We start from the raw sequence: 27,593 nt of genomic DNA, 5'->3' as shown, positions 1-27,593 counted from the left end.
CCTAGCAGCCTTCCCAGCCACCCATCGAGAGTTGCAGACATGTCTCCCCACAGAAAGGAAACTGCTTAGAGAGCGCAAATTATATACTTCAAATGATAATCCAAGGAGTATTCTGTGATCTTAGAACATCCATGATCATATAGAACAAAAAACCCACACACGTTATCATATTCAAAACTTAGTAATGAGAAAGCCAATGAGAGGGGAGAGAGATGGAGAAGAATAAATAAATAAATTTACAATAGGTCGCATGTCAATAAGGGCAATGGAGAAAAATAAAACACAGGGTGGAGGCTAGGCGCTGTCAAGCTGTATGTGTGAGAAGGTGGTGATCAGGGAAGCCTGGAGGAGGTGATGGCAGGAGCCATCTGGAGATAGCTCAGGGGAGAGTGTGTCAAGCAGAAGGGCCAGCCTGGGCAAAGGCTCCAAGACAGAAGCATGCTTGGCGCATGCAAGGATCAGTGAGGAGCTTGGGTAGCTGGTGTGGAGTGTTCTGGTGGAGTGGAAGGGATGAAAGCCTGGTTCTCTGGCTTTTCAAGAGAATGGGAAAAGGGGCACCTCGCCGGCTCAGTAGGTGGAGCATGTGACTCTTGATCTCAGGGTTGTAAGTTCAAAACCCATGCTGGGTATAAAGATTACTTGAAAATGAAATCTTAAAAGAATAACAAAAAATAAAGAGAATGGGAATGAATGTAGACATCTCTGGAGGAATTTCCTTTTAAAGGGGAGCAGAGGAGTAAAAGAAGCTGGAGGAGGAGGTGAGGAGTTTTTAAAATGGGGAAAATTGCAACGTGCACTTTGCTGATGGGTCTGACCCAGTGGTGAGTGGAAGATCGGTGACCTGAGAGAGAGACAGTTGCTAGAGGAATGGTGGTGTGGAAGTCGGAGAAGTTGGGGTCTAGAATACAAGGGCAGGAGTTGCTTTAGATAGGGCAGACCATTTACTCATGGAAACAGAAAGGAAGAAGATGGAGTGTGGGTCCAAATGCAGGAAGGTTGGTAAAGGTGGAAATGGGAGCGTGTGGAAGTTCTCCTTCCATTGCTTCTGTTTTCTCAGTGAGACACAGAGCACAGGGTATTGCAGCTGTGGGTAAGGAGATCAGTCTGAAGAGAGGAGAATGTGTGAAATAGTCACCTAGGGGAGAGGGAGAGTCATGGAATAGGGAAAGACGGTCGGGTTGCTGAGACTACACTAAGAACCCTCCAGAGATCCAGTGGTCATGAATTTAAAATAGGTCTCGTCAGTCAGCAGGATTACCTGTTGCTCTCCAGCCACATTCAGCAGCCTGGGTGCTGGTGCTGAGCAAGCAGAGACTTGTATTTGGAACAAGAACTGTGGTTTGCCAGATCTCTAGAATGAAGAAGGAAAGAGAGGCGAGGGAACTGAGGTGGAAGGCAGGGTTTATAATCCTGTGGAAAGAGCTGAGTGACATTGAGAAAGTAGAGGATCCATGGAATTTAGTCCCACTGGGATTAACAGATCATTAGAGTGACTACCAGAGGGAGTGAATTGGAAACTTAAGAGTTTCAGAACCGTTTAAAGGATCAGTAGAACTTTCTATTGATTAAATATAAGGGTGAGGAAAAGAGTGAAGTCAGGGATGGTATTCAGGCTTTCTCTTGAGTTGACTGGGTAAATATGGTTTCCAAGCTCAGGTATTCACCAGGCCTGGCAGCTAAGCATGTCAGAAAACAAGGAGTGGTTAGGGGCTGTTGTAAACTGGCAGACACGTGGTCCATCCGAAAGGGGATAGCTCGGCTACAGCTGTTATTACCGTGGAGTGTGTGGATCCCAGGCTGCTAGATCCTCCAGTTTTAAAAATAGAGTCAGGGGCGCCTGGGTGGCTCAGTTGGTTGGGCGACTGCCTTCGGCTCAGGTCATGATGCTGGAGTCCCTGGATCGAGTCCCGCATCGGGCTCCCTGCTCGGCGGGGAGTCTGCTCCTCCCTCTGACCCTCCTCCCTCTCATGCTCTCTGTCTCTCATTCTCTCTGTCTCAAATAAATAAATACAAAATCTTTAAAAAAATAAAAAAAATAAAAATAGAGTCAGGTTCTTAATGTACGATCTCTCAATTTATAAATGCTGACCACCTTTTTTTTTTTCCCTTAGCTGAACAGTGGTGAGTTGTATTTAGACCCCAGACCATTTTTTCCCTTCAGGACATTCTGTCCAGTAAATAAGATCTATGTACATGAAGCTGCATCTGTAGTTCATCTTAAAAAAGAATTTGAAGACACATGAGGTAGAGGCAAGAACCAGGTGCTGAGTTGTGTGGTCCAGGCCACACATGGAGAGCAATTCTGAGAAGGGGCCCGGGAGAGGTTACAAAGCTCTTGGTGGTGCTGATTATGTGCTATCGCCCAGAACCACGGGCCTTGCCCTCAGGCATGAATTCTTTGTGGTTGCCATCCCATTAACCTTGAACAGTTTCACTGAACTTTATTTTTAGCTTCTGCTTTTCATTTCCAGATTGATAACCAAATGAGGAAGCATTGGCCCAGAGTGGCAAGGCCATGCTGAGGGGGTACTCCCTGGCCATGATCTAAGAGGTGGAGTTGGCCCTGGTCACTTTACGCCTTTCTGCAAGCTGCTCACGGGCCTCCGTCTGAAGGCGGTTCATCCACACCTCTGCCTAGGTGATGTCTCGGAAGGGTCGGGCTAAAGCCTGGCCCAACAGAGCAGCTGCCAGGGAAGGTATCATGAAGCTAAGACCTCACTCCCATGGGAATTGGACTGAGGACTTCCGTCTCTTGTTAGAAACTTGCCTAAGAGCTTCCTCTGGCTGAGTGCTGGGAGAGGAGACTAGAGACCTGACAGTTGGTGAAGTTCTTCACGGACAGTGGCTATGGTTATTTGCTAAATGTTTGTTATTTTCCACATGTGCCAGGCCCTGTACTGGGCCCCAGGGACACAAACATGACAAGGCAGACATCCCTGTTGTCATGGTGGCTTGCTTCTTGCCTCCTTCCCTCTCTTCATTCATTCCTCAGAATTACCGAGAGACTACTACATGGCATACATTCGAGTGGCTGTTGGGAATGTATAAAAATTACTGTCAGTCTGCTCAGGGATAGGCAGATAAGTTACAGTACATTTACATTCTGTAATTGAGAGAGCTTGAGAGTTTTGTGAGTCCACAGATGGTATTAAGTGCTATGGGAGATACTGAAGGAGACGGATCATTCCCCATCATCAGGGAGTGTATGGACTAGTGTGAAGAAGGGAAGCCACAGTCCCCCCCACCCCCCCCCAGAAGCACACACGGCTATTTGATAACTTGTATTTCTGATTCTAAGTGTCTTTATATTCCCAGCAATGTACCTGGTGCCCAAGTGCTTAATAAGTGTTGGTTGAATTAATGAATCAGTAAGTATGCTTTGCAAGACAGAAATTAACTTGTTGCTATAATAGAGAGCCATTCTCTCAGAAGGAGTGACTTTTGAGCCAGGGCTGGGAAAATAGGTGGCAGTTCCCACATGAGAAGAAAGGAGGTGCCCCAAGGCATATTCCAAACATCAGAAATGGCAGGAGCCACTCAATTAAGCCCAGGAAACAACAGGGGTTCTGTCTGGTGATGAGCACAGGGCATATGGGGAAATGTGGAGAGATGAGAAAGGTCGGGGGCAGGTAACGACGGGACATGGACAGCCAGTCAAGTGAGTTTAGACTTTATTTAGTAGGCCACAGAAGTTTTTAAAGGGTTGCTCCAGAGGGAACTCTCAGAAACTACCATTGGTGGCAGTTTGATGGGTTAATTGGAGGGGCTGCAGGATCAAAATAGGGTTGCATTTTTTAGGGGGGGTGGGGAGCAGGCATGACTGGAGGCTGAGAAGGGCCTAGTGGGAGAAGGAGGGTTTTCTAAGGTACAGGGTCACTGTGAGATGCTAAGGGAGGGTGAGATGAGCAGCATGCCTTTGGAGGCCCTGTCAGCTCAGGTGCCCGACACCCTCAGCAAAGCGCTCCCAACCCCCCAACCCCTCCCCCCCCCCCCAAGAGAGATGCTCTTAGAGGAGCTGGCCTAGGCTGTAGATTCTGAGCCTCCGAGGCTACACATAAAATGGCTAACCATGGAGTTTCAGCTGGGCAGGGGGACAAGAAAGGAAACCAGAAGAGGCTAATTCTACACCCCTTCTATGTTCTGTGGCCTCTAACACATTGTTCAGGTGATGTAATTGGAATATTGACAATTGGGCATAAAATGCAGAATGTTGTACATTCATCTCTCGAGGCCTTAATGACCTTCTTTGTCAGCACTCTTCAGATCCTGCTCAGCACTAGCAGCCTGTGAGGGACTGGAGAAAAGTGGGGTGCTTTCTGAAAGCCCAGCCAGCCACCCCGTGCCAGCACCCAGCTGGGGGAGGGGGACATCTAAGCCCAGCACAGTGTGGCTACTTTGATGCATTTTTTTGCTTACTCATTACTAATACTTTGTAGGTAAAGTTTATAGGAAAACAAACCAGTTAGTTCTGAGTGTTTCATGTTAACCTTTTTTCTCTTTGTCATCGCCGAAGAAAGTAGGGCATGTTGTTTGAACAGCATCTGCTCGTGCTACAGCCTGCACCTAAAATTGCAGGTGGGTCTTTCTGTAAGAATCCCGAGCACGTGAACACAGATTCTTCATTTGTTCTGTATATCTTGGTATAAAGGAAAATGACCTCACAGTATGCCTTAATAAGTTCATCTTTAGGGTGGGCTGTAGACCAGATAGACTGTGTGTGTAATGGAGCCCTTTCTATTTCCTGACATTAGTCACTGAAGGAAAACGCCCACATAATAATAAAAATAATACCTAACATCTGTTCAGCACTTTAGAGCTCCCAAGTGCCATATATATTCACAACCAAGTATCAGAAATCGTATATGTGATGTTATACTGTAAACTAGCGAAAGGAAAATAATTATAGCTATTGAGTGTATGGGAAACTGCTCAGTTAGGTAAGGGTTTGTGGTGAAGGGCAGGCAGCTTCTGTTTCTCGAAGCTTTGATGGGGGCAGGGAAGCATTGGAGTGAATAAGAGCCACAGAGTAGGCAGACAGGGGTTCAAATCCCAGCTCTTCCAGCTGGTGGCCTTTAGTGGGCACTCAGTGTCTTTAAGTCCAGGCCTCCTCTTTGTAAAGTGGAGTGATGATTCCCCTTAGAGTTGGTGTGACAGTAGAAAGAAATGGGGTTTGCACCACTTGTCAGGCACCGGCCTGAAGCAGAGAAGGGCACGGCGGCTGATAATGCCTAACCAAGATGGCTAACTTGGTGGTGTGCTGGCAGATCCTGGCATCACTGAACTGTCCTCACCTCTGTTCCTTCACACTGTCGCATGTCCCACCTGTGTTTCTTCTGTTGAGACAGCACATCTGCTTGCTCTTTTTTTTTTTAAGATTTTATTTATATTTTATTTGAGAGATTTTATTTGAGAGAGAGAGAAACATAGAGCACGAGCAGGGAGGAGAGGGAGAAGCAGGCTCCCTGCTGAGCAGGGAGCCCGACGCGGGGCTCGATCCCAGGGCCCCGGGATCATGACCTGAGCCGGAGGCAGACGCTTAACTGATGGAGCCACCCAGGTGCCCCTGCTCTTTCTTTCTCAGTCCCACTGATACCAGATTTGACCTCATCTACAACTGCACACTGACAACAACCCAATAGCCAGGCTCCAGCATCTCTAACATCCCCTGCATCGCCGCTACCTTGTATCTCATGTATCATGGTGTGACTCTGCTTTCCAAAGCTCTGTTCCATGTTGTTATGAGTTTGCACGGTCTCTCTGTTGCCATACTAAATAAAACCAAACTCTCTTGGATTTCAGTGTCCTCTGAAATCTAGCTAAACCTTAACGCTTTGACTTCATTTCATATGACTCAGTACAGTTTTGTGCTCCATTCACACAGGCATCTTAACCTTAGGCATATGATGAACTCGGTCCTGCCTCTGTGCCTTTGCTTATGCTGTTCCTTCGGCCTAAAATGCACTCACAGTATTGTTTATATTTCAAAATATGCATGCATCATCAGTCATAAAAGAAACATGAGGGCCCAGAAATACATCTTTCTTATAAAAAATGATGAGGAGCTTAATACCTTGACACATAGCCCTCTGCTCTCCATTTCATTTCTGCCTTGATAATTAATTTTCTGACAGGGTTGGGATATATTACCTTCATAGTGTCATCAGTACATCCTAGTAAGGTTAGTACCAGAGTATTCAACTGCCCAGAGAAAGATGTTTTTGAATTAGGGGATTTGGAAAGAGCAAGAAGGCAATAATAAGTTTCCTGTTTATAGCACTAAGAAACGTTTTCCTAAGCCTCTCAGAGAATCCTTATTTTACTATTTCTAGGTTTACTGCCATTCCTTAACCTTTTACTTAGATGGAGTAAGCAGATCACGCTCAGGCATTAGCGAAGACCTTGTGTGCGGAGCCCTTCATGGGAAGAGTGCCAGGAACCTCAGCACCGCGAACTGTGGCTTCAGCTCTCAAGCTGTGGAAGCAGAATAGTCAAAAAGCCGTTTAAGTTCACTCCCCAGACTCCTTTCCATTATTTTTCTTCAGGTGTAACTAGGTGTTTTTTTGGACATACAGACTGACTTGCGTTTTTCCTTCTGTCCCTTTATCTCCATAAGAAGAGGTATTGGAAAGCAGAGTGGGAGACAATCTGTTCCCTGTCATACCTCATCCATGATGAATTTCTCTCTCCCGTTTTCTAAGGTCTATAGCACCTCATCTGTGGCAGGTAGTAGGAACTTCAATAGCCTAAGGTTTCTGTTTTTGCCAGTTCATTTAAGAGGAGGAGAGACTGCCTTAGGACTGGGAGGCTGTCTTCTCAAGAGCCTCAAGAGGGGTTGTGATTTGTCACTGCCTAAGAGATAGCAGTTACATTTAGGATTTTCTTTTTTACCCAGGATTTTTCTTAGAGGTTTAAGTAGTGGAAAAAGGATCTAGTAACTCTTGTAGTCTAGCTCACTCAGTGAAATTTCTCCTTGTCCAGTAAGTGCTCATTAAATGTAGGCAATTAAGAGACTACTTCTCTTTTTCTATTAGCATTCATTTCCAAGGACAAGGACATTTTTTCAGAAACCTTAAAGCTCGGGCGCCTGGGTGGCTCAGTCGTTAAGCGTCTGCCTTCGGCTCAGGTCATGATCCCAGGGTCCTGGGATCGAGTCCCACATCGGGCTCCCTGCTCAGCGGGAAGCCTGCTTCTCCCTCTCCCACTCCCCCTGCTTGTGTTCCTGCTCTCGCTATGTCTCTCTCTGTCAAATAAATAAATAAATAAAATCTTTAAAAAAAAAAAAAAAGAAACCTTAAAGCTCTTAGTAATGAGCGATTTAAAGTGGCGCAAATGAGGAAACATTTTTCTTAGTTTTTATCTCCAAACATATGGTATATTCACAGCCCATAAATTGACAATAACAGCCTGTTTAGTAAAAGGGAAGAATGCTTGTCAGGTTAACCAGGTCAAATACAAATATGCATATGCAGTATGATAACTTCAATGTAAAATGAAAACCACAAGTGTATTCACAGCAGAAAGTGGAGGGGAACTCCACAAGTGGTAACAAAGGTCGGAAAATCATCTGATTTGTTTTTCTTTTACTTCTCTCTCTGTGTCTTTGTTCTCCGACTTTTCTTTGCTCAGTGTTACTAACTTTATAATCAAAACGTCACTTTTAAAAAATCAGGTGGTGATGGGTGTGTATCAGTTTGGTGCTTATTTAAATGTTATCTTTAACAAAAGAAAATGGGGGGAACATGGTATAAAATATGGAAGAATAAGTGATTAAATACAACGTGTTGAATATAGGGGTTGTTCACTTGGGCAGAAATGGGGAAACCTCAGCTATCTGGAAGATCACCAAGAAGCAAGTCAGTTGTCTGGTTAAATGAATTAACACCTAGAAAGTGCTTTGAGCAACGCTTGGGATAAGATAAGCTAGTTATTTTCTTCATTGTTATCATTTTCATTCATTATCACCCCTGGGTACTAGCACACTTTATAATACCTTGTACACTGATAAGAACAGATACTACACTTGATCTTAGCCAAAAGGCCGAGAAGCGATATATAATACCTTGTACAAATTGTAGCACTCACTAAATGCTTTCGAGTTAATCTTTCTAGACCCTTCACAGCTCTGGTTCATCTAATAGCTGTGTCACATTTGGACTTTGATGCCCAGAACTAAACTGAGCACAGAATGGCAGGCACCATCTGACAAGTGCAAAGATGAGTGGGACTACCTCCTCCCCTGTCCCAGTCATTGTCTGTCTGGTAATGTTTGATTGGTGGCCAGTCTCATCTTTGTCTCCTGTTAAGCTCGCAATCTATGAGAACATCAAAGTCTTTTTCTCATAAATGTGGTAACTGTTAAGACCGTTCTTTTACTCTGATCTGTGCTCTTGACATTTTTTGAATTAAATTATTTGACTTGATTCCTACTAAATAAAACCTGTTTTGTTCTGGCCCCTCTTTCAGCCTGTTGAGGTGTTTTTATTGCTAATTCTCTTTCGCTCTCTTCTTAAGCTTTGTGCAGTTATGACTTTTTCTGGAGCAGAACACTGATTTACATGTGGGCCTGGAGAGGAACAGGACAGAGAGCCCTGTGCGCTAGCATTTAAGGCTTTCTCATCGGTTGGCGTGGGAGAACCTCTCAGGCCCTTGTTCGCCACCTGTTTATGCTTTTGTTGATGATGCTAACAAAGTTCGGGGGCAGCAGCAACACAATATTAAGGAAGCTGAGGTGTAGAAAAATAATTGATACTTACCCTTATTTGGATGTGAATGACCTACGTATATTTTCCTAAAGGCAAGATAGATAACCATTTATTTTTTTTATTTTTTTTATTTTTAAAGATTTTATTTATTTATTTGAGAGAGAGAGAATGAGAGACAGAGAGCACATGAGAGGGGGGAGGGCAGAGGGAGAAGCAGACCCCCCGCCGAGCAGGGAGCCCGATGCGGGACTCGATCCCGGGACTCCAGGATCATGACCTGAGCCAAAGGCAGTCGCTTAACCAACTGAGCCACCCAGGCGCCCAAGATAGATAACCATTTAAAGAGTTGTCTCCTTCCTTCCCTCAGGATCCAAGCTCTCCCGTATAGTGAGGAAGCTCTTGGCTTACAGGTTATGGGAAGTTCTATTAAGTTCAGAAAGAACCATGCATTTAAAAGAGGAAAAAGCTGTATTCCCTGCAACATGCTCATGTTCTTTCATTGTTATCCCCAGCAGCCAGATATGTCCTCCAGCACGCCCACCCATCACTCAGCAGACAGGCTGGTGTTTCAGTGCTTACAGGGAGCAGTGCTGACTAACTCCTGTACTTGCTCGTCTGAGGATGGATAGGTATGCTGAGACATTAGTAACAACATGTATGCTAACACAGTGAAAATTTCTGAGAAGCAAAATTATTACATATTCCTAAATAGATAACTCAGCATATGAGGACTTTTACATTACTTTCCCCAAAAAAGATAAGCCTTCTATATTCATAGGATACATTGTAAACATCTGGTTAGATGGCATTTAAATTTCTTTGTTTCTCTTATTTGACAAAAGTTTTAAATCTCTGTGTATTTACAAACTTGGCAGACGTGGAATATTTTTTCAAGCTATTGTTGTAAGCAAACAAACAGCTTAGAAAAATTCACAGGTAGGTGATTTTATCCCAACCATCTGCTTAAATCTCAAAGGCAACTTGAGTTAGCCCTTAGCAAGCTCAGAAACTGTATATAGGGTGCCTGGGTGGCTCAGTTGGTTGAGCGACTGCCTTGGGCTCAGGTCATGATCCCGGAGTCCTGGGATCAAGTCCCACATCGAGCTCCCGGCTCAGCGGGGAGCCTGCTTCTCCCTCTGACTCTCTCCCCTCTCATGCTGTTTCTCGCTTGCTCTCTAATAAATAAATAAAATCTTAAAAAAAAAAAAAGAAACTGTATATAAATATGTGTGTAGTGAAATTTTTCTATGTAGTACATGTATCTTCTAGGTTAACATGTTGGTTTGAAAAACATATGTATAAAGATGTAGCTGTTCATTTTCCTGGTGTATCTTTAGTTTCTAATTTTATATGTGAACAGGTTTGACTTATGTAACTTTAAAAATTATTTAAAATATCTTTGTATCTACAAGTTTCTATTCATATATGATCAATTCCATTTTATAGAGCGATTGAGCTTCTGAAAAGTTGTTGAGGCCTTAAACTTTTAAAAGTGAAATTATTTTTAGATGTCCTAAAAGAGCTCTTTATTTTTTTATTTTTTATTTTTTTTTTGGTAAACATTTATTCATTCATTCATTCATTTATTTATTTGCGAGAGAAAGATAGTGCACGGGAAGAGGAGCAGAGGGAGAGAGTGTCTTAAGCAAATCCTGAGCTCGGAGCCTGTCTTGGGGCTCTATCTCAAGACCCTGAGATCATGACCTGAGCTGAAACCAAGAGTCAGACATTTGGGGCACTTGGATGGCTCAGTCGGTTAAGCATCTGACTTGGCTCTGGTAATGATCCCGGGGTCCTGGGATTGAGCTCTGTGTCAGGTTTCTGCTCAGCGGGGAGTCTGCTTCTCCCTCTATTCCCCCCCACCCCCCGCGCGCTCATGCTCTCTCTCTCTCTTTCAGATAAATAAATAAAATCATAAAATAAAATTTTTAAAAAGTCAGATGCCTGGCCGACTGAGCCACCCAAACACCCCTAAAAGAGTTCTTTAAAAAGAAAGGAATAATCACTTCTAAATTTTTCTGTGATCTTAGTGATCTCTTTATCATGGTTTCTTAAAACAGTTTACATCTGTGTGTAATTTGTGAGACCAGGATAGAATGTCTCTGAGTTTGACTGTGCAGAGTATCATCTCCAGCCCGGTGGGGAAGGGGGGTGGCAGTGTTGCCATGGGAAATACCAGGAAAAGAAAAGTGTTCCAGAAAATGTTTATGAAACATTTTACATAGTATATATATTACATTTTCTTTTAACAGGCAATCTCAGTGTAGTTTACGAATACGTTCTCTAATAAACATAATGTGATAACATGAGTTTTAGTTTCCTGACTAGCCTCCAGAAATCTGTGCCTTAAATGGCTTGTTATCAATTCTTTGCCACTAATAGTATGTTTCCAGGGCTTGGGCAGAAGTCAGAGTGTGGGGAGAGGGTCATTACTCAAGGACTCCCCTTTGGTAGGTGGGAAGGCAAAGGGGTGAATTGGGAGTGATAAAGGATAGCTGGAGAGAGGCCCAGAGGGAGGAGTGGGGGGGGATCAGGAAGAGGCCTTGGAGATCACGTTGTCTAATGTCATCATCTTACAGTAGGGGAAACAGAGATCCAAGAAATCTGTGTTGCTGGCCCAAGGTCACATAGCTAGTGGCTGAAAAGGACCTAGGGTCCAGGTCTCCTGATTCCCAGCTCAATTTATACACCAGCAGGTGCTGATAGGAGCTGAAAAATCCACAAGTCTACACTCTGGGGCTTTGTAGGGAGAGGGGCTGTGAAGAAAGGTAGAGGGTGGGGAAAGCTTCTGTGTAGGGACCAGGTTTTACCTCCCCTGGAGGACAGAGATAGCAAGAACTAAGCAGAGAGGTCAGGGCCCTAGCCAAATAGATTAGCATTCAGGACAGAGTCCAGTGTAACAATGAGAAATTGCCATAGCACAGCGCTGATGATAATAACTACTAGGCATTGGGCTGTATGTTCTGTTGTAACATATCCTTTAATTTTCATAGTAACCCCGGTAGAAAGGTGCTTTGTTTCCATTTTCAGAGGAGGGTGCTGATATTCAGAGTTAACACGGCTTGCCCAAAGTCACATGGCTTGCTGTAAGAGAGAGTGCCATGATTTGAACCTGTCTTCACCACATCTTTTTTATTTCCGCAGTGTTATGCTGCCACACCAGAATCATAGATCAGAAGGGACTGGGCAGATGTGACAGTGTCAGAGATGGGGACATGGGGTAAGGTGCAGCATGATGTGTGTCTGGTCCTGGAGGCTTACAGTGAGGGAACAACATGGGGTATAATCGGAGGCCACCTCACCTGGTGCAGCAGTTAACAGAAGGAATTCCCACCCCATCCCTGTACTTACTCCTGAGGAACTAAATAAAGATGACTCGTTATCTCTCCAAAATGTTGCGGAGCCTGCATATATGGTGTCGTGCCCATAGGCAACTGATACCGGGTATGTGTGTGTTGGGGGGGGGGATTCTTGGGCTCCTAAAACTTGTAGAATATTTAACACAAGTAAGCAGCTGATGCCTGGGTACCAGAATCCACTGATGCTCTGGAAGTGATGCCACCACAGACGTTTGTCAGCTCTTAGGATTTCAGGGGCGCCTGGCTGGCTCAGTCAGTAGAGCCTGCAGCTCTTGATCTCAGGGTCATGAGTTCAAACCCCACCTCGGGCGTAGAGCTTGCTTAAAAAAATGAAAATCAAAACCAAATCTAAGGATTTCAGAGCAGGAGAACTGAGATGGTGAGAAATGGAAAAACTACAGCCTGATGAGGAGTCATAAGTATCCGTGGATTCTAAACATCATTGAAGTTTAGCCCAAAAAGGGCTTTGGGTGAAGACTTCCACTCCACTTTTACAGGGAGAGAAAGGGAAGCATTAGTCATTGAGCATCTTACAGTGTTCCAGATATTAGGTGCTTTCCAATCCTCACAAATCCTACAAAGGAAATACTCTCACTTGCTTTGGATCAGGAAATTGAAGTTTATTTTATTTTTTTAAAGATTTTATTTATTTATTTGTCAGAGAGAGAGCATGCGCACAAGCAAGGGGGGCGGCAGGCAGAGGGAGAAGCAGGCTCCCCGCTGAGCAAGAAGCCTGATGCGGGACTCGATCCCAGGACCCTGGGATCATGACCTGAGCCGAAGGCAGAGGCTTAACCATCTGAGCCACCCAGGCCCCAGGCAGTTGAAGTTTAGAGATCATTTGCTGTGGGCCACTTAACACATGCACAACAGTTTCACTGAGATACACAGACGACCCCCGACTTATTATGGTTCAACTTAACGATTTTTTTGACTTTACAGTGGTGCAAAAGTGATACATGTTCAGTAGAAAACGTGCTTCAGATTGTGAATTTAGATCTTTCCCAGGCTAGCAATACTTGGTACAATACTCTCCTATGACGCTGGGCAGTGGGCTGAGCTCCCAGGCAGCCACAGGATCACGGGGGTACACAATATACTGACAACCATGCTGTACCCATACAGCCGTGCACTTTCAGTACAGTATTGAATAAATTACATGAGATCTTCAGCACTTTATTATAATAAGATAGTCTCAGTGTTCGTTGATTTTGCCCAGACATAGGCTAATGTGAGCACGATTAAGGTAGACTGGGCTAAGCTGTGGTGTTTACTAGGTTAGGTATATTAAATGCATTTTTTAAAACATTTCATTCATTTATTTATTTTTTAGAGGTGGGAAGGGGCAGAGGGAGAGAGAGAATCCCAAGCAGGCACCACACCCAGCACTGAGCCCAATGTGGGGTTCAGTCTCATGACCCTGACATCATGACCTGAGCTGAAATCAAGAATCAGACACTTAACCAACTGAGCCACCCAGGCACCACTGTTAAATGCATTTTCGACTTACAATATTTTCAACTCACAATGGGCTTATTGGGCTACAACCCCATCCTAATTTAAGGAAGATCTGTACTTTACGTACTGTAACATTCACCTGTTCTTTTTTTTTTTTTTTAAGATTTTATTTGACAGAGAGAGCACAAGCAGAGGGACAGAGAGGGAGGAGCAGGCTCCCCGCTGAGCGAGGAGCCCGATGTGGGACTCAATCCCAGGACCCCGGGATCATGACCTGGGCCAAAGGCAGCCGCTTAACAGACTGAGCCAGCCAGGCGTCCCATACATTCACCTGTTCTAAGCATATAATTCCAAAGTGCCTTTTAAGGTAGAAAGTTTCCTGTCATTGAAAATGTTTGAGTAGAAGAGGCTGGAAAACTTTTCAGTCAGGGCTATAGTAGAGGAATGTTCTGTTGATTTTAAGTAATGCACAAATGGTTTCAGTATCCCCAGAGTGCTGAACAGCTAGCTGTTCACTTCAGTGTTTTAAACTTTGATGGATGCATGAAAAAGGAAGGGCCCAGAAGACGTTTTAGTTGAGCTTGTCATCTTCACTTTGTGCACTAGAACTGCAGAGGAGTTTTTTGTTTTGTTTTGTTTTTTTAAGATGTATTTATTTTTAAGAAAGAGAGAGTGTGGCAGGGAGGGGCAGAAGGAGAGGAAGAGAGAGTTTTAGGCCGACTCTGCACCAAGCGCAGAGCCCAGCACAGGGCTTGATCTCACAACCCTGAGATCACATCTCACGACCCTGAGATCAGGACCTGAGCCAAAACCGAGAGTCAAATGCTTAACCGACTGAGCCACCCAGGCGCTCCTGCAGAGGAGCTTTTCAACACTTCTGATGCAGATATGAGGCCCACCCGCTGAGGCCAGCCTGACAAGTCAGCACTTCTGTGCTTGGGGCCCGGCCTTGAGCACACTTTAGAGGCTCCCTCACATTTTTCTAGGGTACAGTTGTGCTGAAACTGCTTTCCTCAGCCGAGGAGGGTTTCAGGTGCCTTTAAAAGGGTTATTTATGAAGGGTCAAAGACCCAAACCAGCCCCGTCCCACCAGCAGCCACAGTTCTACCTATAGTTGCTCCTCTGAGCCCTAATGGTGACTCAGCCACATCCAGCCGCCTTCTATCTGCTGCTGCCGACCTACGTCCAGCTCTTTCAAGATGTCGGAGGCCCCCTTGGCAGTTTAACCAGCGACGGTTTGTCTCATGACCTTTTAATCAGATGCACTTTCGTCTGTCTCTAATTCACATCCACCAGACATTTCTGCAGAGCTGGAGGATAGAAAGGTCCTCAAGAAAAGAGTAAGTGTGAGTTCCATCTCCGGATCTGATCAGTGTTCCTGCTTTCAGAACAATGATTTTATCCATATTTGAACGTTCTGTATCTCTTCTTCAAGTGTACAGGTCACTACATGTATGCCTACATCAGAGGATCAGTGCTTTCTCTTTTATCTTCTATATAGAGCTTGTATCGTTAACTGATTATAGTGTGGTCCCGCGCAAATCTAGCCAGGAGCCGGAAGGTACCAGAACTGGTGGCCTTGGGGAGCCTATAAAAACGCTTCTGCACCTCAGCTTCTTTGTAAAATGAGACTAGTAATTCCTGCCTGAGTGTCACTTTAAGAATCCAGTTAAAGACTGTGTGACAATGCCTCACAATGGCGTCATGTATTGCACTCTTGCTGTGTACCAGGTGCTGTTACTCGTCCTTGGGGAAACAAGCCTGCATAAGTAACGATCCCTGCCCTGGAGAATCTTACAGCTCCGTCAAGAAGGTAGATTCAAAGCCAGGTAATTGTAAAAGGGTGCGCAGGCTCCAAAACGCACAGGATGCTCTGAGAGCCTCAAAGAAGGATTAGAAGGAATAGGGTACTGGCATAGAGATTTCGGGAAGGCTTCCCACAGGTGCTGATGGGCGACAAAGGGGAAGTCAAGGTGAGTCCGAGAAAGCTCGATATTCCCGGCAGAGGGACCAGAGTGGCAGAGGTGTGTAGATGGGGACCGAGGAGGGGGTCATAAGTGTTTTATTCAGTTCTCGTTTGCTTTCCCTAGGGAGAAATGACCTTTTTATTACACAGAGTGCTTTGAGAGGGTTCAAAGGAAGAAAGAAGGCAAGAGATGTAGTCATTTGTTTTCCTCCTCATTTGCCTGATTTTGTGTAGGTGTCTGGGATATGGAACAGGAACGAGGCTGAGTGATTTATGCACATCAGCAAAACCCCAAGATTAAAAAGAACGCTTTGTCCAGGTCAGGTGCCACGTATATGTTTAACACTTGAGGTGGGCATTGCAGCATAGTGGTACTTACAGAAAGTCTCTCTCAGAGGAAGCAGGCCGGTTTTCATAAAGAAAGCTTTTATAGCTCAGGAGGTCTGAATTGTGATTAAACTGAGGGATGGTCTACAAGCCATGCAGAGCACTTAGTTAGCAAGAGCATCTGTTGAGCCTCGCAGTAATTTTCTGTGTCTGCCCCAATTTTATAGCCAGCAAAACCACAACACTATCCCTTTCAAGACTGTTCTTAAAGCAGCCCCCTCATCTGGTTTACATGTCCTATCCTCACCCTGCGTCCTTCACAGTTGTACTCCCTCGGGAATCGCGAAACCCACAAAGCCGTGCATCCAGCAGTGATTTCATTTCTTCGGCAATGGCCAATGGAGGCAATAGGGGCACCAGGAATGTAAATGGTGACCAGTTCTTGTGCTGTGTGCTCTCATGCCCTCCGTTGTCAAGCCTGGGCCCCATCCAGCCAGACTTCCTCCTGGCTGGGGAACAGATTGTGCCCATGCATTTCTAGTACAGGGAATCCTGTCAGAAGGGCAAATGGCTTCATCAGAAGAATGTGATAACCGGGGGCCTACTCTCTCTTGCCTCTTCCGTTGACTGTCAACAACACGTGGCGTTGAGGCGGCGGGGGGGGGGGGGGGGGGGGGGGGCAGACCGCAGCGCTTTTTCATGGCGGCTTGAGTTCTGAGCTGCCTGTCTGAGCCCCAACCCCTGGCGCCTGTGGGCGTCCAGAGGAGGGGCTCTACTAAGTGGGAAGGGCTCCCGGGAGGCAGCGGGAGACCCGCATTCCGGTTCCTGCTCTGCCCCCACACTGGCAGCTTTGGCCTTGAGTAGGTTGTCACCAGTGGGTTGTAACTTCTGTCCCACAAAAGGAGAAGGATCGCTGCAGTTCTCTCTAGATCGAAGCTGGCAGGAATCGAAGTGGCAAACCTCCCTCGAGCTGCGTCGTTGCCCCATTTTCAGCTGCCATCTCTTCGGTTCCCACTGTCTTCTTCACTCTTCCTTCTCTACCCACCTGCCCTTGCCCGACTCCCTTCTTTCAGGCCTGCCTCTCAGTGTCTGGAGGGAATCCTTTGGTGCCCAGGTGGGGCTAGATTACCAGGTAGGCAGGTGAAACATGCGTTTAGGGAACCTGCAAAGCAAAGACACCACTAGGAAATGTTTTCAAAAGAATTTGATATTGGGGCGCCTGGGTGGCTCAGTCGTTAAGCGTCTGCCTTCGGCTCAGGTCATGGTCCCAGGGTTCTGGGATCGAGCCCCACGTCGGGCTCCCTGCTCCGTGGGAAGCCTGCTTCTCCCACTCCCCCTGCTTGTGTTCCGTCTCTCACTGCTGCTCTCTGTCAAATAAAATCTTTAAAAAAAAAAAAAAAAAGAATTTGATATTCACTGCTTTAAAAATATATATATATCAAAGTGACCATCATGGAGGAAAAGCAGACTTTTGCTGGACTTCCTTAGTATTTTATGGTTTATCATTTTAATTTAAATTCTACTTGGGGGAACTCTAATCTTTTCAGTATTTAGGATCACTGAAGGCTTAATCTACCGCTAAACTTCCGGGACTCAGCCTTTGCACGAAAGCCTCAGAGAGGTAAAGGCAAAAGCACACTGCTTTGCTCCTTGCCCTTTTCTCTGGACTAGCCACGTGTGCGCTTATTTTAGTATTGTAACAGGTATTTCTGTAGCACCTGCTCACTCAGAGCCTTCCACTGCACTGTGTACTTCCCAGGTGAAAATGTCCACAGTGGGAGTTCGGCCTTGGGACAGACATAGGCCAGGAAGAGAGATGCAAGACCATAAGCCACACACATACCTCCTTCCAGAAATTACAGTCAAATTGAGACATGAGTTATGCTCCAGAACAATTACATGGAAAAAGTAGCCATAAAAATGTGAAGGAGTGCTATAGGAACTTAGAGACAGAGCAGTTTCTGGAAGATGCTCCCCGCCGAAGGGACCTTGAAGGAAAGGTGGTGGAGAGTTTTGCCATATTAACAAAATGTGCCTATCTGGCCTGTTACTTTCTTTCTAAGTTCTAAATCCCATGATGTCAACTGTTGGCTGCTACGTCTTCTCAGAGCTGCCCCAAACTAGTTTCTTCCAGACTCAAGCACTCTGTCTCTGTTCTTCCATATCTCTCCTGCCCTGGCTTTGGTCCTTTGAGCCTGCTCCTTCTGATAAGCCACTGGAACCACTGAGAAGAAGAGTCAAGTTGAGTCCCCTGGGACCACAGAATAAGAGGGCTTTTTTTCTAGTGGACTCTCCATGTGGCTGCCTGGGGGACCTGTGGGGTCCCCCAGGTCCTTGCTTTCTCCACAGTCTGGTTAAGCACATGTCCTTATTGTCATTGTTGCCGTCACTACTGTCACTATCAAAGGTAGATGTTTAGAGTGCTTACAGTGTGCCAGGCACCGTGCTAGAGTGTTGTGGTCCGGATTCATTAACTCCTCACCACAGCCTCAGATGAGTGCTGTTTTTTCCATCTCACTGATGAGGGAAAGGGAGGGACAGAGATGTTAAGTAACCACCCTGAAGGTCACACAGCTAATAAATGGCAGAGCCAGAATTTTTACTCTTGCGGTGGGATTTTTCTGAGCCCTGCTCTTAACCATGACACTGTGCTATGTATTCAAAGGAGGAGGAGCTGGGGAGGTCTGGTGGGCTGGGAACAGCATGGGGAAAGTGGTAGTGCTTTGTGTTTGAGGAGAAGAACTGATACTGAGTTTCTTTCCGTCAAGTTGAAGCTGGTTTGAACTGTTGACAAGAAAGAGCTTCCTCTTAAATATATTAGATAGTATCTTTTCTCTGTAATGCCATGTTTTTTTCATTCTCCTCTTTGTGGTTTTGTTTTGTTTTGTTTTGTTTTTGTTTTTGTTTTACCCTATATCTGATCAAAACAAAAGTCTGATAGGGATGCTTTTTCAATGACGTACACAGTCTCACATTGCCAAGTGTAATTTCCACTCAGGTGACATTGTTCTCACCACTGAGGGAAATGGCAGGATTAGCCAGAAAGGCTGGTATTAGGTATCTTACCTCTCACTCTCCATGCAAGCACAATTACACACATTGAAATGTGTCTTTTCAGCATTCTGGTGTTGTTTATTGATTTTTTTTAAAAAAGAGGGTTTCCTTCCAAAAGCTAAATATTGTTTCCTCTGCTTCTTTACCACCACTGACTTTTGGGGGTGTTTGCTGACATTCGTAATAGTGGTGATAACCATGACTCCTAAAAAGGAGTTTCTTACTTTATGAACATTTCAATCTGCTACTTCCCTTGAATGGAGTTCTGAGGACTAATTTTTTTTTAAGAGTTTATGTATTTATTTGAGAGAGAACGAGCAGGGGTGAGGGGCAGAGGGAGAGGAAGAAGCAGGCTCCCTGCTAGCAGGGAGCCTGATGCTCGATCCCAGGACCCTGAGATCATGACCTGAGCCAAAGGCAGACGCTCAACCGACTGAGCCACCCAGGCGCCCCTGAAGACTAATTTGATGCCTCGGACTGAGCCCAGAAATTTTATAGTTGCCTCTGAATTGATTTCTTCCAAACATAAGTATACTTTTAAGATCATCTTAATAACTCTGGTATCTGACATCCACTGGTCATTTATTTATTTAGTGGCTTGGGAGGCTCCAGTTACTCATTGTTTTTGTCCTTAAGAGTAATTATCATCCTGGAATTCCCAGTTTAGTCTGAGACCACCCAACTTCCCCCTTCTCAGGACTCAAGCCTGTTGCTGTTTTTCTAAGGACAAACCAAAGAAGGTGGGGTCTCGAGAATTCAAGTGAGGGGACAGGATGTAAACAGAGAGAGATGTCTTTTGGCGCACTCTGGAGGAGCTCTCTTATCCTCCTCCCCCATGCTTCCTTCAAAGCCAAGAGCATTTCACCCTTAGCTTGGCTCTTTCAAGAGTCCCCAGGCTCAGCTGCGGTTTTCATCACAGATGGTAATGACCATCTGACCACTGGGGAATTTGAGAAAGTTGGACCCTCGGCTTCTCTTTGGAATTAATGGAGCATCCTATAATTTAACAGATGTGAAACTGTTTTTAGAGATATCATCTTCCCACTGGTCTGGTTCCTGGGCTGTGTCTCTATGGGTCAGGCCTAGAGAAGGGAAGGAAGGAAGGAAATAAAATGAAATGAGTTCACTTACTTTTCTTCCTTAAAAGGACTAAGAAGGAATACAGAAGGTCAGGGAAATCTAACCTCAGTGAGCTAGCTTGTTCTTCTGTCTGCTCCAGGTTACTTTTGGTTTTTGCTGCCCAGGTCTCCGGAAAACTGCACAGGAGGGTGTAGACACCCTAGCGTCCCGGTTCCAGCATCATGACATTGTAAAAAGCATTTAGGTTTTACCATCAGAAGACCTGGGTTTGGGTCTCAGTGCTGCCAACATTAATTAGCTGAGTAATCGTGGGCATCGAGGTGAACCACTTGTGAACATAGTTTTCTCCCCCAACTTGAGGTTGAGAATAATACTTAGTTCACAGGGTGGTTGTAGAGATGCATTGCAGTCATGACACATGTTAAAAATCACTTTGTTGGGACACCTGGGTGGCTCAGTCGGTTAAGCGCCTGCCTTCGGCTCAGGTCACGATCTCAGGGTCCTGGGATCGAGTCCCACATCGGGCTCCTTGCTCAGCAGGGAGTCTGCTTCTCCCTCTGCCTGCCACTTCCCCTGCTTGTGCTCTCAGTCTCTCTCTCTCTCTGACAAATAAATAAAATCTTTTTAAAAAATGTAAAATAAAATCACTTTGTTAGCTGTCTGGTATCTTTGCTTGTCAAGGCTCTAGAAATCATACTAAGGGTTAAGTTTTCACCTTTGTCATTTGGCTTGTAAAATACTTGGAAGAAAGTTTCCAGGTGGTTCAACTGATCCTCATAGGTCAGAAACCTATTCCCATGTGCTAAGTCATCAATAATATGTTTGATTGAGCTGTTTCTCTTTTGAATATATTTTAGGTGAATGGTTTTCCTCCAAGATTTCACACAAATTTGGATACCATGTTTTGGACTACCTTCCCAAGAAACTGGTGGGATGGGATATGGCCATAGAACCACCCACGAACAAATAAGACCAGATAGATTATTTTCACTTCCTTCTCACCGCGATTTTGTACATACATCTTCAATAAATAGTTGCTAAAAACTATACCATAGACAAAGCAAGGTGACCTACCCACTCTTGAGGTTTGAGGGGACCCAGAAATAACCCCTCCTCCATTGCCCAAATTAAAAACCCACTGAAAAAGATAAAGGAGTCAGGCTGATGGACAGCAAGATGCCAGCTTTATTAATGAAAATACTTTTTGGAGAACGTAGCTTTGGGTCTGCAGCCAAGTGGGCCTTTTGAAATTTCATCCTTGAGTTAGACAGACCACCGACTCTTTCCTGGGCAGAGCAGGACAGCGGAAGCCAGCAGGAGAGGAGTCCAGAATGCATCATCTCTGCAGGCAGGCAGATCCCAAAGGGAGGAGGGGGGAAGGAGAAGGTGGAGAGGCCTGATTTGTTATTGTGGGGAATTTTGAGAAGAGTAAATAAAAGTCCTTTTGCGACACCTGCCTTGGTGTCTCCAAGGGTAGATTAGACCTGTCCCTGCTCCCCAGGGACACTTGGTGAGGAAGGGAGATAAGGCATCCTGTCAGTGTGATTGAACCTGAGATTGCCCTTCTTTGCGCTTCTTCACCCTTCAGCTAGAGCTTTAATTGTGGAGTCGGGGCACATTTTATGTGGTCCCCATCCCTTTTTACTTCTGATCCCTTCCTACACCTGAAGCTTCTTTCAAGCACCACTTTCAGGCTTTAAAAAAATAATTCTCATTTGACAAAAACAATAGTGAGAGGACTAATTCCTCCAAACCGTATTGCCTTACATATATCTGGTGGTGTATATAACTTAGCCCAGAGGTGAACAAGCAGGAGACAAAGTACCTTGTGTCGCAGTGCTCAGCTCGAATAGAAGCAAGTGCATTGCAGCTGCTGAAGAATAGAAAAAAATAATCATTGGAAGGAGTTTTACTATTTTTATTATTATTAATTATTATTATTACCATGATTAATTTCATAGCTTTGGGCATTGATTTGTAGTGCATCACTGACAACCCCACAATCCCGCCTCCCACCCAACTTGTCTTTTCTACTTTCCCCAACTTCTGTGCCATTCTAAAGTATAGAATTTTGCAGAATTTAAGGTGGACCATGACCTTTTTGTTAGTTCTCAGCCAGACTTCTGGGAGCTGGTTGTCCACCAGGACCCGGGGCTGGCTTTCTTCAGGAAGAGCTGCCCGTGTGTCGTGCCGAGAGCCGTGTTAGCCGTTCCATGTTGTTCTCAGATGGGCTCTGGAGTAAGACCAATCCGTGCCTGCGCATTTGTAGTAGCCACTGGATGAGAACCAGAATAATGAGTCCAGAAGTAAAGGGTCACGCTCTAACCTGCTGAGTCATCTCAGCTCAGCCTTGTTGGTAAGAGTCCCAAGCTGCATTGAGTTTGCTTTACTTCTCATTGTATTTCAGCCTCTCAGAGACTCTTTCACAGATGGGGGCGGGGGAGGGGGTGCTCATGTAGAAAGGGATAGATCTTGGTAGAGCCCAGGAATCTGGGTTCGTAGTACGTACCCCAGCTCATCTTGATTTGGGTGTTACTTTAGAAAAACACGCGAAAGAGTGGGTCACTCAGTCTCCTCCATGCAAACCTGTCAGCATTTGTTCCTGAAGAGGGTCTATTGTGAGCTGCCAGCAAAGGGTCCCGAAGGGCTTCTTGGCCATCCTTCAGGTGCTTGGCTTCCTGTCTTCTCCCGAGCCTTTATGCACCAGTACCAGCAACCTTCACTCCCTTTTGTTGCTAACCGCCAGGGATGTGCATGAACAAGAAAAATAAATACCAGAGAACCGACAAGTACTACATGAAATTTTGTTTGGGAACTTGAAAGCTAAACCCTTCCAGGCCAAAAAACATATATTTTTGCTTCCCTTTTTTTTTTTCTGTGCCCTCGCCTGCGGTAACCTCACGCTTTAACTTACAGCACCCCATTAAAAATGTTTATTAATCTTTCCTAAACTTTTTTTTCTTCTGCTTATCTTCAGGTGTCTAAGTCTTTTCCAGCCCTGAATCAGTCACTACTCTTTTGAGATCATTTTTTCTTCTGAACAATTGAATCATTAAAAATGAGCACAACAGGGCGCCTGGGTGGCTCAGTCGGTTAAGCGTCTGCCTTTGGCTCAGGTCATGATCCCAGGGTCCTGGGATCGAGTCCCACGTCGGGCTCCCTGCTCAGCGGGGAGTCTGCTTCTCCCTCTAATCACCCCCCCCCCCCGCTCCTGCTCTCTCTCTTTCTCTCTCTCACACACTCTCTCTCCCAAATAAATAAATAAAATCTTTTTTTAAAAAATGAGCATGACATAGATTCATGCCCATCATATAGAAGAGGAATGGAGGAGGGAAAAATGGTAAGGCTCTTTTGTATACCAAGCAATTAGAACCTGTTATATGATAGATATACAAAGATCAATAAGACATAGTTTCTTCTCTGGAATAACTTACACTCTCTTGGCCAAACAAATAATTATATACTAATGATTACCCTAATGAACAGTGAATAAAGTAGTGTGGGGACTCAGCTTCCCTGAGCAGCTGACTATGCCTCGGGGTGAGAATGGGAGGCAGATGGCTTCTGTGGAAGGATATATTTGAGTTTGGATTTTAAGTGTGAACTGAATCTTAAATTTTTATGTCAGGAAGGGACAATCTAATACAGTCTTACTGTTTTACAGATGGAGAACCTAAGACCTAGAGATTGGTAGGATCCAATAGCTAGTCAGTGTCAGAACTAGAGTCCTACCAGAACTTTCCTATCGCTTCTAGAAATAGAACTTGGGGTACCCAAAGAATTCACTGTTTTGGGAAAATGGGATCAACACTCAATATAGTTTCTCCTAGAACAACCTGATATTTTTAGTCACCTTTATCATAAAGCTGTCTTAGAAGGATTAACTGTTAAATTCTCTTTTGTATGAGCCTACAGTAATAGCTGTCCTGGTACATAAACTAGTTGCATTATGTTTTTATTACAAAACAGTAAAAGGCAGGGTAGTCTGGAAACCTGCTAATTGGAATAGTTTGTGGCCCTCAGGTAATCTAGGAGTTCTAAATCATTGCACCAAATATACTAGAACGTCACACAGTATAATTAGGCAGATAAAAGAAAGGATGAAAGAATCTTCTAAGTGAAACTTAATAAATGGCACTGAATTATTTGAATGTTGAATGCTATCTTTTTTCTTAAAGATTTTTATTTATTTATTTGCAAGAGAGAGCACAAGCAGGGGGGAGGGGCAGAGGGAGAGGGAGAAGCAGACTCCCCACTGAGCAGGGAGCCCAACTCGGGGCTTAATCCCAGTACCTTGGGATCATGACTGGAGCCGAAGGAGATGCCTAACTGACTGAGTCACCCGGGCGCCCCTGTTGAACACTATCTTAAACCTTTTCTATAAAATTATTAAAATATCACTGTACTTTTTGTTTTTAATTTTTAGTTAATTCTGATTATAAGGATTGGTTAGTTGAGAAAGTGGCCTTTTAACCTTACAGGGGACCTAAATTATTCCTAACTTTTTGACCATATGTCCACAAAGCACTGTTAAGTTGATTTTATGTCATTGATTAGTAGAATTAAGTAGATTCATCTAGTACCCTCGGTAAGAAACATTTGAATGCCTTCCTTATATGTTTCTAAAATGATTACCTGGACAACCTACGAAAAAGTGTGTGTGTTTGTGTGTTTAAGTTTAGTTTTGCTTCCTGGTCTATCAGTTTGGTTTTGGGGTTTTTGTGGGTTTTTGGCGGGGAGGTTAAGATTTTATTTGTTTGTTTGTTTATTTGAGACTGAGAGCAAGTGAGTCGGGGGAGGGGCAGAAGAAGGGAGAGAGAGAATCTCAAGCAGACTCCATGCTGAGCTCTGAGCCCAGTGCGAGGCTCCATCTCATGACCCTGAGATCATGCCCTGAGCTGAAATCAAGAGTCAGATGCTCAACCAGCTGAGCCACCCCCTGGTCTATCAGTTTTTAGCTCTGTGACTTTATGAGGATGTTACCTAACATTTCTAAGCTTTTTTTTTTTTTCCACCTATAAAATTAGGGAAATAATTTTCCTCAGTTTGCCTTAAGAAGTTGTACCTTACTCTTCATAAAACCCTTCCCCAAATGTGCCTAACATATATTTGAATCAGAGTAAATTATAGCTTGAAGTATTTTGCTTCATTTCCTGTGGATATATTATAAAGCATTAAGTAGAGTCACAAAACATTACAAAATACAATGTTTTGTATTGAGAAAAAGTAACCCATTCTTTACAGAACATAAGAGTATGATAAATACCATGCCTCTCTCTTTATTCTTTTGGGGTTCTAGTGAACACTTTTTGTAGCAGCAAGTTTTAATGATTAATTTTGAGGCCTGAGCCTCAGCATTATTGACTAAGATGAAAATCACAGGCCCCAAGAGTCAGTCAGTAAGTATTGATGTTGGTTGAGAGCCAATGAAATAATGATGTTTAATATATTAAATATTAAATGCAGAATCTTCTGGTTTGGTGAGTGTTGCTAATGCTGCCAATTAAAACATGGCAGTTTGATTTATAGAAGTTTAATTTTATCTGGATACAATCCATTTCAGCTGATGGCTACCATATAATAATGATAAAATACTGTTACCAGCCCAAATAATTTCCTGAAATTTTGGGTGAATTCAGTGAGAAAAATGAAAAAAACTTTGTTATTTAAATGCTTATATTTTTCAGTGGGTGGTTAAATTAGCATTTTTTAATATGACTTTGAATGTTTATAATTATTTTTTAAAGATTTTATTTATTTATTTGAGAGAGAATGAGTGAGAGAGAACACAAGCAAGGGATGTAGCAGGCAGAGGGAGAGGAAGAAGCAGACTCCCCACTGAGCAGGGAGCCTGATGCAGGGCTTGATCCCAGGACCCTGGGATCATGACCTGAGCCGAAGGCAGATGCTTAACCGACTGAGCCACCTAGGCGCCCTGGATGTTTATAATTTTAAAGTACTACAAGTGATGTTTTAAATATAAAACTAAATAGAAAAAAAAAAAAAACAACTGTGGGAATATAGGCATCCTTCCTCTTTCATTTTCTCTAATTCCAAAATGTCATCCAAAACTCCCATGTAGTCACTTTAAAGGCGAACGGTTTTCTGAAGTGCAAACATCTCTATCACCGTAAACCTGTATTGCCTGTGTTAGTTTCATATCCGCCACCGGACGTGGGTTTTTAAATCATACTTAGTATGTTTCACTTAAGCAGAATTGGGGGGAATGTATTTCTGAAGCAGCTAACCAACATTTCTTTATTGATTAATGGAACTTTCCATAAATTTCTGAAAAATGAAAATGGTGGATTGAGACTAAATTGGAAACTTCTAGGCGTAATGTAGAAGAATAGTCCAAAAATACCAATTATTATACTTTTGCAAATCACAACAGTAGCTAACTCAGCCTTTATCGTGTGCCAAGAACTGCTCTAAGTACACGTATATAGTACTTTTAATCCTCCTAACAACCCTATGAGGTAGGTGGTGGTGTTACTATGACCCCCGCCTCTCCGCCAACCCCCGCCACTGCCATTTCATATACGACAAATCTGAAGCACAAAGAGATCAAGTAACTTAGCTGGTTACACAGCTACTAACTAGTAAAGTCAAGAGTTTAACCTAGGTAATCTGGCTCTAAGATCTAAGTCCCATCAATAGTGCAAATAGGGCTAACTATAGACCCAGCTCCCATACACTTACACAGACTTCCAAGTATGATTTATTTGTATTTGAGTAATATTCTGAAAAATCTTATTGCTCAGAGATTTCTGAAGTACACTTCCCTAGCACTTAAGATACCTACGTTATTTTTTTTTTTTTAAAGATTTTATTTATTTATTTGAGAGAGAGAATGAGATAGAGAGCATGAGAGGGAGGAGGGTCAGAGAGAGAGGCAGACTCCCTGCTGAGCAGGGAGCCCGATGCAGGACTCGATCCAGGGACTCCAGGATCATGACCTGAGCCCAAGGCAGTCGCTTAACGAACTAAGCCACCCTGTCGCCCAGTCTTAATGATTTTTTTTTTTAAAGATTTTATTTATTTATTAGAGAGAGAGAATGGGATAGAGTATGAGGGGGGGGAGGGTCAGAGGGAAAAGCAGACTCCCCGCTGAGCAGGGAGCCTGATGTGGGACTTGATCCCGGGACTCCAGGATCATGACCTGAGCCGAAGGCAGTCGCTTAACCGACTGAGCCACCCAAGCGCCCACCTACGTTATTTTTTAAATGATGTGTCGCCTATGCACACGTGTCTAAGAGGCCCTGTGCTGCGTATTTTTACTGCCAATGCTCGCTCTCAGCCTAGTTTTCTGAGAGCGTTAGCCCCAAAAGAGACATTGATAAATACATAGTCTGATTTCCTTCTTTTCCCAGTTTACAAATGAGAGGAATTCTTCCATGAGTCCCCCAAAGTTAGTCATTTCCTGCTTTTCGATCCCAGGGCACTTTGCTCAACTCCATATTTTAAGTAAATACCGTTTTATAATTAATCTGTTTATATGTCACTTCTTTCCCTCCCCCACCCTTGCCTCCAAGTGAGTTCTTCAAGAGCTGGAGTCAGGTCTCATTTTATTTTTGTCTCCCACCAGCCTGGTGACAGATGGATGAATCATGTTGCCTGGAGAGGTTAAGGGACTCGCCCAGAGTA

The 27,593-nt window shown here is 44.2% G+C and overlaps 1 protein-coding gene, 1 long non-coding RNA gene and 1 pseudogene across 12 annotated transcripts in view; 1 reads left to right on the top strand and 2 right to left on the bottom strand.

The window, feature by feature from the left end:
* The window catches only part of LRRC8D (leucine rich repeat containing 8 VRAC subunit D), a 115,952-nt gene that overhangs the window by 62,008 nt on the left and 26,351 nt on the right, over nucleotides 1-27,593 (top strand). The gene's annotated exons all lie outside the window — the stretch shown is intronic.
* LOC123860756 (U2 spliceosomal RNA) lies at nucleotides 7,911-8,050 on the bottom strand (annotated as a pseudogene).
* LOC123859414 (uncharacterized) lies at nucleotides 21,082-22,181 on the bottom strand. Its single transcript, XR_006794462.3, has 3 exons — nucleotides 22,044-22,181; nucleotides 21,772-21,819; nucleotides 21,082-21,288 (listed from the first exon to the last, which is right to left on the bottom strand). It is a non-coding gene; the product is annotated as an uncharacterized LOC123859414 (long non-coding RNA).

The sequence above is a fragment of the Mirounga angustirostris genome, unplaced genomic scaffold (genome assembly GCF_029215605.1).
Source record: "Mirounga angustirostris isolate CCGP_5_RB_7025 unplaced genomic scaffold, mMirAng1.0.hap1 SCAF_4, whole genome shotgun sequence".
In the NCBI taxonomy this organism is placed as follows: Eukaryota; Metazoa; Chordata; class Mammalia; order Carnivora; family Phocidae; genus Mirounga; species Mirounga angustirostris.
This window is presented reverse-complemented; position numbering and strand designations above follow the sequence as displayed.